We start from the raw sequence: 12352 nt of genomic DNA, 5'->3' as shown, positions 1-12352 counted from the left end.
AATTGAAACGGAAATCGAATCAAATCTGGACCTTGTAAATCGTAATTGATTTTTGGGGGGAAATCAGTGAGGATATATCCTAGTGAGAGGCCTACTGTCCCAGGCCAGTCATGGAGGGTGAGAGGTCTATTAACCCAGGTTTCTGCTCAATCATTGAAGGTGAAGGGTACTTTCTATTAGGGAAAGAAAGTGGCTGAATAGCTGAATTGGACCAAATCACAAGGTTTGAATCTTCTGCATTGCCAATAGGGGAGGGAGAAATTGCATATTTTCCTTTCCGGCATAACAGCCATATTTCTTCCGGTTAACCGGTTACCCGTTGAGCAATTTGCGTTAATTAATGAGACTAAAATAGGCCTAACGTTACCTGGGTTTTGATACAGGCAACTTTGCAAAAAGCATGCGAGGTGCACTTATAGAAATTCCTACTATCAATCATAATAATGTGACAAAAACACCACGATGAAGAGAGAAACACGCTTCAATAAACAAGCACTGCTGTAGCACCAAAGCTGTAGGCTACAGATACAAAAACGGACAGAGACACGGAGCCTGCATTCAGAAAAGTATAGCCCATATATCAGAAGTTGTTGGCTCAAAAAAATCACGGACACAAGTCTGATTCAATCTCTAAAATAAAACCCTATAGGCCTATGGGCCAACTCAGTCAAACAATCTGCACTTGATCCCGTCTCGCCTATCCTTACGCATAAGAGCTCTGTCAAAACCAACAACGAACTACTCTCGATATGACAAAACAATAAACATTTGTCAGGAATCAGGATCAGATTAATATATTCAGTTTAGTGTCAGATGAAGCTGTAGACTTCTTCACTCGTCCCTATTCCCTAGTGAGCCTTCCTATAAAACAAAAGACAAGACGGAACTAGTGCTGCGAGCAGCAGTGAGCGGGCCCTCGCACCCCACGCGTGTCGGGGTGCCGCGCCGTTAAAGGGTGTGCTATTTCGGTGTGCAGTACTGCGAGAAACTTCCTGTCACCAGTAGGTGGCGCTCTAAGCGTGACTCAATACCGATGCATAGATGTGTTCAGGACGGTACCTTGATGAAGCCTGAGAAATGTTGAGTAAATCTGATAATGTATGTAGGAGTTATGATGACTTCCTGCTTGACCTGTAGGCGGCGCTATAAGTATGACTCACTGCTGACGCACAGATGTGTTCAGGATGCGACCTTCATCAAGCTTGAGCGATTTGGAGTAAATCGGATAACGTATGTAGGAGTTATGAGTACTTCCTGTTTCACCAGTAGGTGGCGCTGTAAGTGTGACTCAATACCGAAGCATAGATGTGTTCAGAATGCGACCTTCATGAAGCTTCAGCAATTTGGTGGAAATCGGATAATGTATGTAGGAGTTATGAGGACGTACTGTTTCACCAATAGGTGGCGCTATAAGTATGACGCAATACTGACACATAGATGTGTTCAGGACAGAACTGTCGTGAAGCGTGAGACATATCGGACAAATCGGATAATGTATGGAGGAGTTATGAGGACTTCCTGTTTCACCAATAGGTGGCGCTATAAGTATGACGCAATACTGACACATAGATGTGTTCAGGACAGAACTGTCGTGAAGCGTGAGACATATCGGACAAATCGGATAATGTATGGAGGAGTTATGAGGACGTACTGTTTCACCAATAGGTGGCGCTATAAGTATGACGCAATACTGACACATAGATGTGTTCACGACAGAACCGTCATGAAGCGTGAGATATATCGGACAAATTGGATAATGTATGGAGAAGTTATGAGGACTTCGTGTTTTATGGCGAAATGTCAAACTTTGGCGGGGCGCCGCGGCAAGGGTGTTTGGTGAAAACTCAATTTTTTTGATAACTTTTGATCACAAAGGTCTTAAGATGAAGCTGACCGGATATGAAGTTGATTGGATGAAATCTGTAGGAGGAGTTCGTCGAAGTACGAGGCATGGAAATGGTCAAAACAAGGACAAAATGGCACATTAAGAGCAAAATGGCGGACTTCCTGTTGCATGTTGGGTATAGCTCTAAGAGACATTTTAGTGTGTCTCGATGAACTACATATGCCCACCGAATTTCGTTCGCCTACATCAAACTGGAAGGTGGGGCTCACCATTTTAAATTTTCCAGGGGGCGCTCTTGAGCCGTTTTGCCACGCCCATTTCCGTCACCCATGAATTATCAAATTTTTCACCGGGACTGATGTATCTGCAAAGTTTCATCCGTTTTCATCGATGTTTAGGCCGCCAAAAAGGCATTTGTTTGGGGAGAAGAACACGAACAAGAAGAACAAGAAGGTAGAATAATAATCCTTCGAAATACAATAGGGCCTCGCACCGCCAGTGCTCGGGCCCTAATAAAACAGCATTAAAACAGCATTATTATAACGAACGGCAGAAGAACGGCTGAACGCGATCACATCGTCACTTGCATTACGTCCATAGAAACGGACTCGAAAGATTAATTTAATTTAATAATTATAGATGACATGATTTAAATTGCAAAAAACGAAAAAAACGAATACAGGTTAGTGATTTTTAGTAACCGGTAAGGCATTTGAAGGCTCTCCAATCCGGTTAACCGGATTACCGGTTAACCCCTCCCACCACTAATTGCCAAGTAACATGGCTGCCTTTTGCTACAGTCAAGAATGGTACATTTATTTGTCTAGGGGCTGGAGACCTGAGAACAAGACAACATTTCATTGTAACTAAGAAAGTGGACTAAAACATGTTGCTGTCCTTTTACAGACTATACGGCTGAGCATGCTCATGCCAGCCAAGCACCACAGCATAGGCCTGCCCTACAGGCACAGCTCTATTTGCCGGTCTGACATCCTCTCTACCCCACAAGTCTCTTGGCTTAGTCACTGCTCAAGTCCACACTTGCCCCTAATATTCCCTCTTGCTTAAACTCCGGTGTTTCCCTCCTCCTTGCTCTCTCACTCCCAGAGACCAAAACTTGGCTGTACCAGAATATACTAGTATCAGCTGATTGAAACGGCACTGAACTCTTGAAATGCTTAGTCAAAACTTTAGCGCTGAGAAAAGGACAATGCTTTTTCACCCAGCTGACAGTACACTTATAGCCTACTTTTAGAAGTAGAACAAACACAGACTTGCCTTTTAAATTAAATTTAAGACCTTCTGTTCTAACAATGCCATCACATTCATAATGAGCTGGTAGACTAGGCCTCGTCCGAATATTCAACTTATGAGAAGAGAACACATCTATTATATCACCCCCTCTCTAGTCCATAGAGAAAGAAATTCCATTCTCCTTTCAGAATGTGTGTGAGTGTGTGTGTGTGTGTATGTATGTATGTGTGTGTGTGTGTGTGTGTGTGTGTGTTGGAAAGGAGCTTCTGACTGCTAGCCATCTGCCAAATGTAGCGCAGTGTTTAGCGCATCCCTGTCAATCACATCCAAACAAAGCTTTATTGACAGCACTACATTACTCTGTTTACAGAAATGGCCAACAGCTGAGTCAAGAAAAGAGTCTATGTGCACAAAGAACAACTCAAAGAAACATTTGACACAAAAGACAGCTGACAACTCCACAGACCCCATAGGCCTCCCACACCTGTCTGAAAGCCTCGCCGTCTAGACCACAATGAGTAATCGCTGACTTGCCTGTGTTAAATCATATGTCAAAATATATCTGATGACCCGGTTGGTGCTCACTTTATTAGGATATACAAGTGTAGCCTACATCATGTATCCGTTCCCATCGTCGTTGTCAACATAATGTGGTCTGAATGACCATGCAGGGCTCTCAACATGTGAACTGCTGCTGACTAGTTACTGCTACCAGGATACCAGCGACAGAGAAAGATGTCCAGACAGGACATTTGTCCAGACAGGACATTTGTTGCTACTTTGTGGCATAGCTAACGGTAGTCTGTCTACATACATCAGCACGAGTCGGCAAAGTGGATGATTCACAAAGAAAGAGCATTTATGTAGCTAGATGTGACTTATCTTCTGCTAGATAGACAGAAGGGTAACAATTGTTCAAAATCACAGCAAGCATAGCCTAGTAGAAACTGTAAATCAGCAGTAGATAAGAGAGCTGGAAGCTGCTTGTTGCGGCCGATGCTAACGACAATGTCCAAGTGAGGCCATTTCCTGCTCAGCCTACCTGTTGGTTGGTCACAAATATCCACTCGGGAAACAAAACTAGATGACAGAAGACTAAAACTCGCTCGTTTTCATTCCAAGTTCTCCTACTAGCAGGAGTGAGTTCGGTGGTCCGTGAAGGGAAGGATACAGCTAAAAATGTTAGGATCGGGTGTTTCTACGTCGAGTCTCCACCCCGTGGATGTATGCTCCACCCATGGAGGTGGGAAGACGGTTGGATGGTCTTTCCGCCTTGCCAGTCTCGCGATAACAGAGCGGTCTTTCCGCCTTGCCAGTCTCGCGAGAACAGAGCGGTCTCCCATCCCTCACTGCCGTAGCAACAGCAGGGCTTTCAACTAGCATCTAGCATTAACCAGATATATGTCGAGGTAGATTTGCAAGCCTTGCAACTAAACAGAATTCCCCTTAGAAGATGTCTGAAATAACGTTACACATGCTGAGACTGTTTGTCGACGAGCGGCTGTCTGCTGCTTCCGAGGAGATATTTAGGATTATAGAGAAAACCATTAGCGAGCAGCACGCCGAAGTTTCCCGTTTAAACAAGGAGATCGATTATCATCGCAAACTACTGGATACTGTTCTCAAACCAGAAATAAAGTTATATAGAACAGGTTGGTAACCGATCCATGAACTATTCGTGTATTTTATTAAGAGAGTGGTTATTTAGACAACTAGCTATGTTTTGTTAGATTCGCCGATTAATGTATTGTACCATAAGAAGCCCAGTCGGGTTGACCATCTTTAGCCACTAGGGGTGTAAAATCCAAGTGATGCAAAACATGGATGTATTGCAAAATGACTGCGCAAGAAGGACATTTTTGTCCCTGTTATACTTTAATGGATAAACAATGGTGAAGAATTAGTGATACTAAAATGTTCATGTATGAGTGGTTCATGACTAAGAATGGTATTTTCTTTTGACCACTTCATTAATATTGTATCGTGTTGCACTGTATCATATTTGTATTGTCCTGATGTCGTTAAAAGACACATCAGAGAGCTTTTTATTATTTATGCCTGCATTGGGTAGTATCATTGGTTATAATGCACAGTAAGTCTGTAATCTCCCCAAAACAACGACACCCTTTTACAATTCTAAAGCAAAGTGGCTTTGGAAACAAAACATAGCCTATTTATTAATCTGAGAGAGAATTTTGGCCATGTAGCTCCATTTGATTTTCACTGCTATCAGAGATGCTTCCTCCATCATCTTTGCTGATATGCACTCACGTAGATTTGGCAACCCTAGCGGCAGTGTGTCTTGCAAGTAAAACAGACATTAGGGCTCCTATGGAGTTGTGTCAAAATGGCTGTGTTTAGACATATTACTGTCTTCATGTGTAATCTCCATCTCTTCTGGGATACCACATTGTTAACGTTTATTTGTCCTTTGTCGTCTCCACCAGACCACCAGAAGCTCTCAAGTGTTGTTGTGACTGAAGAGGTAGTTCTCCCCGTGCCTCAGCTGTGTGAGCCGGAGCGGAGCTCGGCTCTGGTGAAGGTGGAATCAGAGCCCCGGCAGATCAAAGAGGAACAGGAAGAACTCTGGACCAGTCAGAGGGAAGAACATCAAGGGCCGGAGGCAGACGCCGAAGAGTCCTCATCCGCTCAAACATGTGTGCAAACTCAGCACAACGAAGACCAAACTCAGTTCTCAGACCTAACCAGAAGTGTGGAGAGCAATGAGGGGGACTGTCTATCTCCCATAAAGACCAAACAGACCAGAAAAGAGCCTGATGTGAGGGAGCGGGTTCAACGGAGAGCAACCAGGAGGACCACCAAGGACGTCTGGCCCGTCTCTGCAGCTCAGCCAGAGAAAACCGGACGTCTAGATGGAAGAAAGAGGGGAGAACCGCAGTCGGGTTTGAGAATACACAAAACTCCGGAGAGGCGGGCAGTGAAAAAACAATGTTCATGTGGTTCACCCAATCCAAAACCACACAGTCAAAGTCACGCTGCTCGTTTTAGTTGTAAGGTGTGTGGAAGACGTTTTCTTTCCAGCGGTTCCTTGATGAGACATGTTCAATTTCATACAAAGGGTAGAAAATGTAGATTGGTTGTCTGTAGCGAATCCTTCATGGAGGGCTCTGAAGGGAGAACCCACGCGAGTGCAGGTCTTAATTCTCACATGAGGACACACGTACGAGAGAAACCATACTGTTGCCATGTGTGTGGTAAAGATTTCCGCACCTGTGGAAACCTGAACAAGCATATGATCATCCACACCGGGGAGAAGCCATATTCCTGTCAAGTTTGTGGTAAAAGAGTTAGCTCCAGTACAAATCTGGCCAAGCACATGAAGACCCACTCCAAGGCCGAGCACTATTGAATGATCCAATAACCTGGAAAACAAATCTAATCATCTAAAATGGCTGTGCCCTACAATGTGATTGTTCATAATATTCACAGTATACCAGTTGAACATATACCTGGAGAACTCTTGATTTAACTACGCAGGACGTGTTTGGAGAGTGAAAGAGGTCCTGGACAGACATTGAAGTTATTTGTAGCGGAGAATGGTATGTTGTCATTCTACAACTGAATACAGCCATCAGATGCAGTTTGAGATGCTCTCTTGACGGCACTGTCGCTGACTGACTCAATGTCGCTGAAGAAGAGGTTCGGCCCAAACAGCAGCCCTGTGAGTTGGGAGTGGACCTCCAGTCTGGTGAAGGAGGAACCCAGAGATTAAAGAAGTTAGGAGAAGAACGTTAGTCTGTCCGAGGGCAAAGTGAAATTTATGAAATCATCTTGCTGGTGCATATCAAATACTCTAAGATCTACATCAATGTCCAAGGACCATTTAGGGCCTTTTTGTAACTTCTCTTTTTGGACACTTCAACTAGATCTGACAAAACCAAATAAAACCAACATTTAATAGCTAATATTATGTGTGAAACCTTTGTGTTATATGTAAATATGTCTAAAATATATTTTCACAACTATTAAATGAGTTGGAAAAAAATGTAGGCTACACAACCTTCTTGTTGGGCCAGGGGTACATGGGGACTTTTATTATCAATTCATCTGCAACACAACCACTGAAATTCAACAACTATTTTTGGTAGGTAGTCACATAGGAAACTATGTTGTCACCTTTGGTCATTGCCAGGGTTTCTAAACTAAACTACAATGTTCATATTGCCTACATATTCTTAATTGCCTTACTTTTCTTTCTTTTTTTACTATGTTTACAAATAAAATAGTACAGTGCCACACTGGACCCTTTCATTTTATTATGTTTTTTTTTTTCAGAACACATTTCACTCACTCAAAAAGGGTAGTACCTGTTTCCCCTATAAGGGACTTCAGTTTTGCATTTATTACATTATACATTTGTTCTTTCATCTTCATGCCAAAAATAATTTCTCACTATGTCATTGGCTCTCTATCAGATTTTATTTTTAATATATCTCTATACATATCTGCCAATCACCAATAGCAGCACCAGGAGCAGAAAATGGTTCCAAATGGAACTTTTTTTCCAGGGTTTTTCTGCATAAGAGGGTGGGGGGGGGGGGGGGGGGCGTATCCCCTGCGTGTTGCACGCACCACCCCCCCACCCACCACCACCATTTCACCCAAAATAATACAGGATTCAGCCTACATGAGTGTTGACTGCACACTTTGTTTAGTTGTTTTTGATTGTTGTACTCGTGTCTGGTGAGTTTCAGAACTGAGTTTGGTCATTCTGGTCACTTCTGGAACAAGTCTGAGTGACTGAATTCTTCTGTCAGCCTCCAACCCTTCATTTCTTTGTTCTTATAGTGTCTAGGGGAAGCCACAACGGGTGGCTGTCCTGACAGTTGATAATGGACAGGACACTGTCTGGTTGGTCTGTCCATGTTTTGGTACTGAATCTAAACCATGTACTAGCGCTGAGTCACCACTAGATGGCACTGGTTCTTCCCTTTATTAGGTTCCCGGTTTCATTTCAAGCGTTACCATAATCTTTAGGATAGCGGTCATGCAAGATGAAATTACATTTTGCGCACAAACTGTCAATATTAAGGTTGACTACTCTTATTTTCACTGTCGTGCTTTTATGTTATCATGATGATTGTTAACTTATTAGCCAACTGACTAAGAATAATTCACAAAAACTGACTTTTGTATGGTTTAATTACATTTTGTTTATTTGAAATTCATGGGCCAATATTGACAGAGAGACTGATGTCTCGTCATGATCCCAAAAAATTTTGCCCTTCTTTTAGGAGTGTGGTGGGACTTGGCCTGTTTCCAGGGAGCCAGAGCCGTGTCTCTATATGACTGCGGGGAGCCTGTTGAGTCTGTAACCTACAGCTCAGCGCGTGGATACATGCGTGCATCATTTGGAGAGAATTACGCAAACAGAGACGTTGGCTCCTGAATCTCATCATCGCCTTAAAGGAATTTCAAGGTAAAGAAAAAAATGCAACTTTACTTTTTATTTTTGCATTTGAAGTAAAGATTTGGACTCTATTGAACATTGGTCTTATTATTTGTCAGGCTGTTTTTATACGACGGCAAGCTGGCAGGTAGTTTACTAAGAAGATTAAGTAGCTCACACGCGTCTGAGAACCGTTGGTGAATGACTTGGAGAGACTGACAATTGTAACGTTAAATGTGACCATGCCATATATGTAGTGTAGCCTGACCTACTGAAGACTGATTTCATATCTTTATCTACCTTTCCTGGCACATTGGACTGTACTAGCTTGGCTAGTTGTGTGGAGATGTCGTGTGAGCTAAGCAACAGTCCATTTGAGCAATAATTACACATGAATATAGGCCTATTAAACTTTCATTTCAGTTACAGTTCAGTTCAAGATTAGTGCTCATCTGATATTTTGGAAACTAGCATACTTATAATAGCTGAATATTTTAAACACAATGGCAATTGCCACTGGTACCACACAGTAGTGCTTTTATTATAGACTCATATGTTTTCATAAAATTTGATAATAAACCAAAGTAGCCTACAGTATGTAAATAAATCCACAAAAAAAAATCGGTAATCTACCATTACAATCCGTATCTTAACATAATATCAGGGTACTTGTAGTCTTATGAGCACATAGGCCAGTATTGACAGTAGCCTACGTGCTATAGGGTTATACGAGGTAGAGCTTTCTCGAGGCATTGCCGCCGTAGTATCCCGTCTGTGAAACCGTCTCTAATCCCTCTCACCCCTGCCGCAGTGCCACACTATTAATATGTTCATATGCGTCCGGGGTCATAAGAGGATCCACATGGAGTCATCATTGCGAAGACTGGACAGTGAGCCAGGCTCACAAGATGCCCTCGTGCCAAGGGCAAGCACTAGGCCCTGCTAACTCGATAAGCTGCTACCCCTTTCACCATGAGTGGCTAAAGCTGCAAAATGTTGAACAAAACAGTAGATAAGTATTATCTATCTAGTAGTATATCAGCTTTACTTTGTTACTTTGAGATATAGGCTAATAAAGTTACACGTAGTGATCTTGAGGCCCTCTTGACAGGATTGGGAAGACAGTCGTACTAATTGTGTTTCAACAAATAGCTAATATGATTAAAAAACACATTTCAAAGTGGTAAGAGGGATTTTTATTTACATTAGAATGCTCCATTGTTTTTGTAGACTGAAATAAACATCAACATATATAAACATCCTTAAATACCCTTCAGGGTAAAGTAAATTATCTATCTATCTATCTATATATCTATCTATCTATCTGTCTGTCTATTTATCTATCTTTGTTTGCTAAGACAGCACATATACTATCTATCTATCTATCTACAGTATCTATCTCTCTATCTCCTATGACTTCATCGGAATGAGATGAACAGTAGACGCCATTTGAAAATGACTGACAACTAAATAGAAGAAAACTAAAATCTACAAGGTGAACTTGAAACACATAATAAAAGTTAGATATACCTTTATTGTTCTGCACCTTAAAGGTTTGCTCTTCTAATTTCGTTGTACTTGTACAATGACAATAAAGACATTCATTTATTCATTCATTCATTCATTCATTCATTTATTCATTCATTTATTCATTCATTCACATCAAGGACCAGATATGCATGCTTCTATGCCTGCTGTAGTTTGATTTTCAAACGACAAACAATTTGACAGAACACTGACCCTACAGTACGTGTGATACAAACAGTTATGCTCTTTATTGGAAGGCCTACAGTACATACTGCACATCTTATACCAAAATTACAAAAAGCTTGTGCCACTTGGTATACCACAAATCACCAAAAGTAGACCCATTGTATTACATGAATTTGTGGAGCATTTTAGAAAATCCTTTATTAATCCCAATATTTGTGTTGCAGTAATCTTCTCTCATAATCAGACATGGCCTGTCCTATGTCCTCTGTTCTGTCCTCATCATGTCGCTCATCTGAGGCTAAATATCTTTTGGTCTAATCATTAATCTAGCAGGCCCTCTAACTACCACTAATCAAGACACTGCACACCAATTCTTATTTTGCCCTGAACAATTCACTGGGAATCTCTCCACTCGCCTGCATAAAACCAACGTGTGACACTCAAAGAACGGACAAATGCAGAGTTCAGGGACAAAGGTTGATGACTGGGAAGTTGGGGATGACCCATAACCCTATTATCTATCCTATTGTCTGTGCCAAAGGACACCTACATTACCGGACTCAAGTTGTGTATTGTAGCAGTAGTTGTATTAATAGTTATAGTAGTACTAGTAGCAGTAGTAATAATATTTACTGTAGTTTTCATATTCATCTGTATTTATAGTAGTTAGTGTTTAGTTAGTTATTGTAGTATTAGTGTAACTGAGTGAAACATGGAGTATCTGGTGGAACTCACTCCTCAAAGCTGACAGGCCGTCCGAGAGGGACGTTCCTATTGGCTCATCTGTCCGCGCGTCCGCCTCCTAAGCGGCAGACCCGGGTTCTAATCCTGTCCTGGACACGCCCAAATGGATGGGTTGCACCAGCAGTGGTTGTAGTAGTATTTATAGTAGTAGTAGCAGTAGTAGTATTTGGGGGGAGGAAGAGGTGGGAGTGGAGGAAGGAGCACCAACCCATAGTAGCAGTACAGCCATCTGCGGCAGCTAGCCCACCTCACATGTTCTCCAGGAAATGTAATTTCTAGTTGTTGTTATTTTTATTATTATTATTGCATCTCTCCCTCTATGGCCAGAGCACTGTGGTTCTAGCAGGGAGCCAGCAGCTTAATCCTCCAGGTCTCTCCAGGTCTCTCCAGGTCTCTCCAGGTCTCTCCGGCTTCAGTCAGTGTTGGAGAGTTCGTGGCTGTGGGCACGGGGCTGGATCACAAGTTTATTCAGCCTTTAATCTCCTGCTACAGTATGTGAAACATACTCAAGGCTGTTCCTAAGCCTAAATCTAACCATTCTATTTTCATGCCTAAACCTTAGACCAATACGGTCACTTACACCACAGAAAATAAGGTCACTTATACCACAGACAATAAGGTCACTTATACCACAGACAATGAGGTCACTTATACCACAAACAATGAGTTCACTTATACCACAGACAATAAGGTCACTTATACCACAGACAATAAGGTCACTTATACCACAGACAATGAGGTCACTCACAGTACCACAGACAACGAGGTCACTTATACCACAGACAATAAGGTCACTTATACCACAGACAATAAGGTCACTTATACCACAGACAATGAGGTCACTTATACCACAGACAATAAGGTCACTTATACCACAGAAAATAAGGTCACTTATACCACAGACAATAAGGTCACTTATACCACAGATATGAGGTCACTTATACCACAGACAATAAGGTCACTGAAGCTGCTGCTGTTTCCCCTGAAGTTAGTCATTCTGTAATGATAACCGGTATGATGATAAACCACAATAAATTTTGTTTAGACTGATCTCAATAAAATTATCATTAAAACCGTGTTTGAATTCTGCGCTTCAAAAATTAAAAAAGAATGTCAGTGTAAATACTGCCCAGCATCAACCACAGTTAGCAACACTCTCCAAGACACATTATTTTAATGTTTGTGCAAACAGAAAGTGCATTGTGTTGGTAATTTTATTTGTGTTTCATTGATGTTTCAATAAAAAACTTGGTGAAATTATTTCGGTGTGTTGGCCTATCAGTTTTATAAAATATATTAAAATATTCAGCACATCTTATAACAATATAATATGATAATAGTGATTATACACTTATATAGTGTACACAGTAGTTGTTCCAGTGTGT

At 41.7% G+C, this 12352-nt stretch overlaps 1 protein-coding gene across 1 annotated transcript in view; it reads right to left on the bottom strand.

The window, feature by feature from the left end:
- LOC311307732 (CD151 antigen-like) overlaps positions 1-4295 on the bottom strand; it is a 31361-nt gene extending 27066 nt beyond the window's left edge. Inside the window, exon 1 of the mRNA XM_084436595.1 lies at positions 4143-4295. The gene's annotated coding sequence lies outside the window, so the exon portion shown is untranslated. The remainder of the gene's footprint in view (positions 1-4142) is intronic.
- Positions 4296-12352: the final 8057 nt, after the last annotated feature.

This window comes from Borostomias antarcticus (genome assembly GCF_949987555.1).
Source record: "Borostomias antarcticus genome assembly, chromosome: 4".
NCBI classification, from domain to species: Eukaryota; Metazoa; Chordata; class Actinopteri; order Stomiiformes; family Stomiidae; genus Borostomias; species Borostomias antarcticus.
Note: the sequence above shows the minus strand (reverse complement) of the source record. Positions and strands in the feature narration are given on the sequence as shown.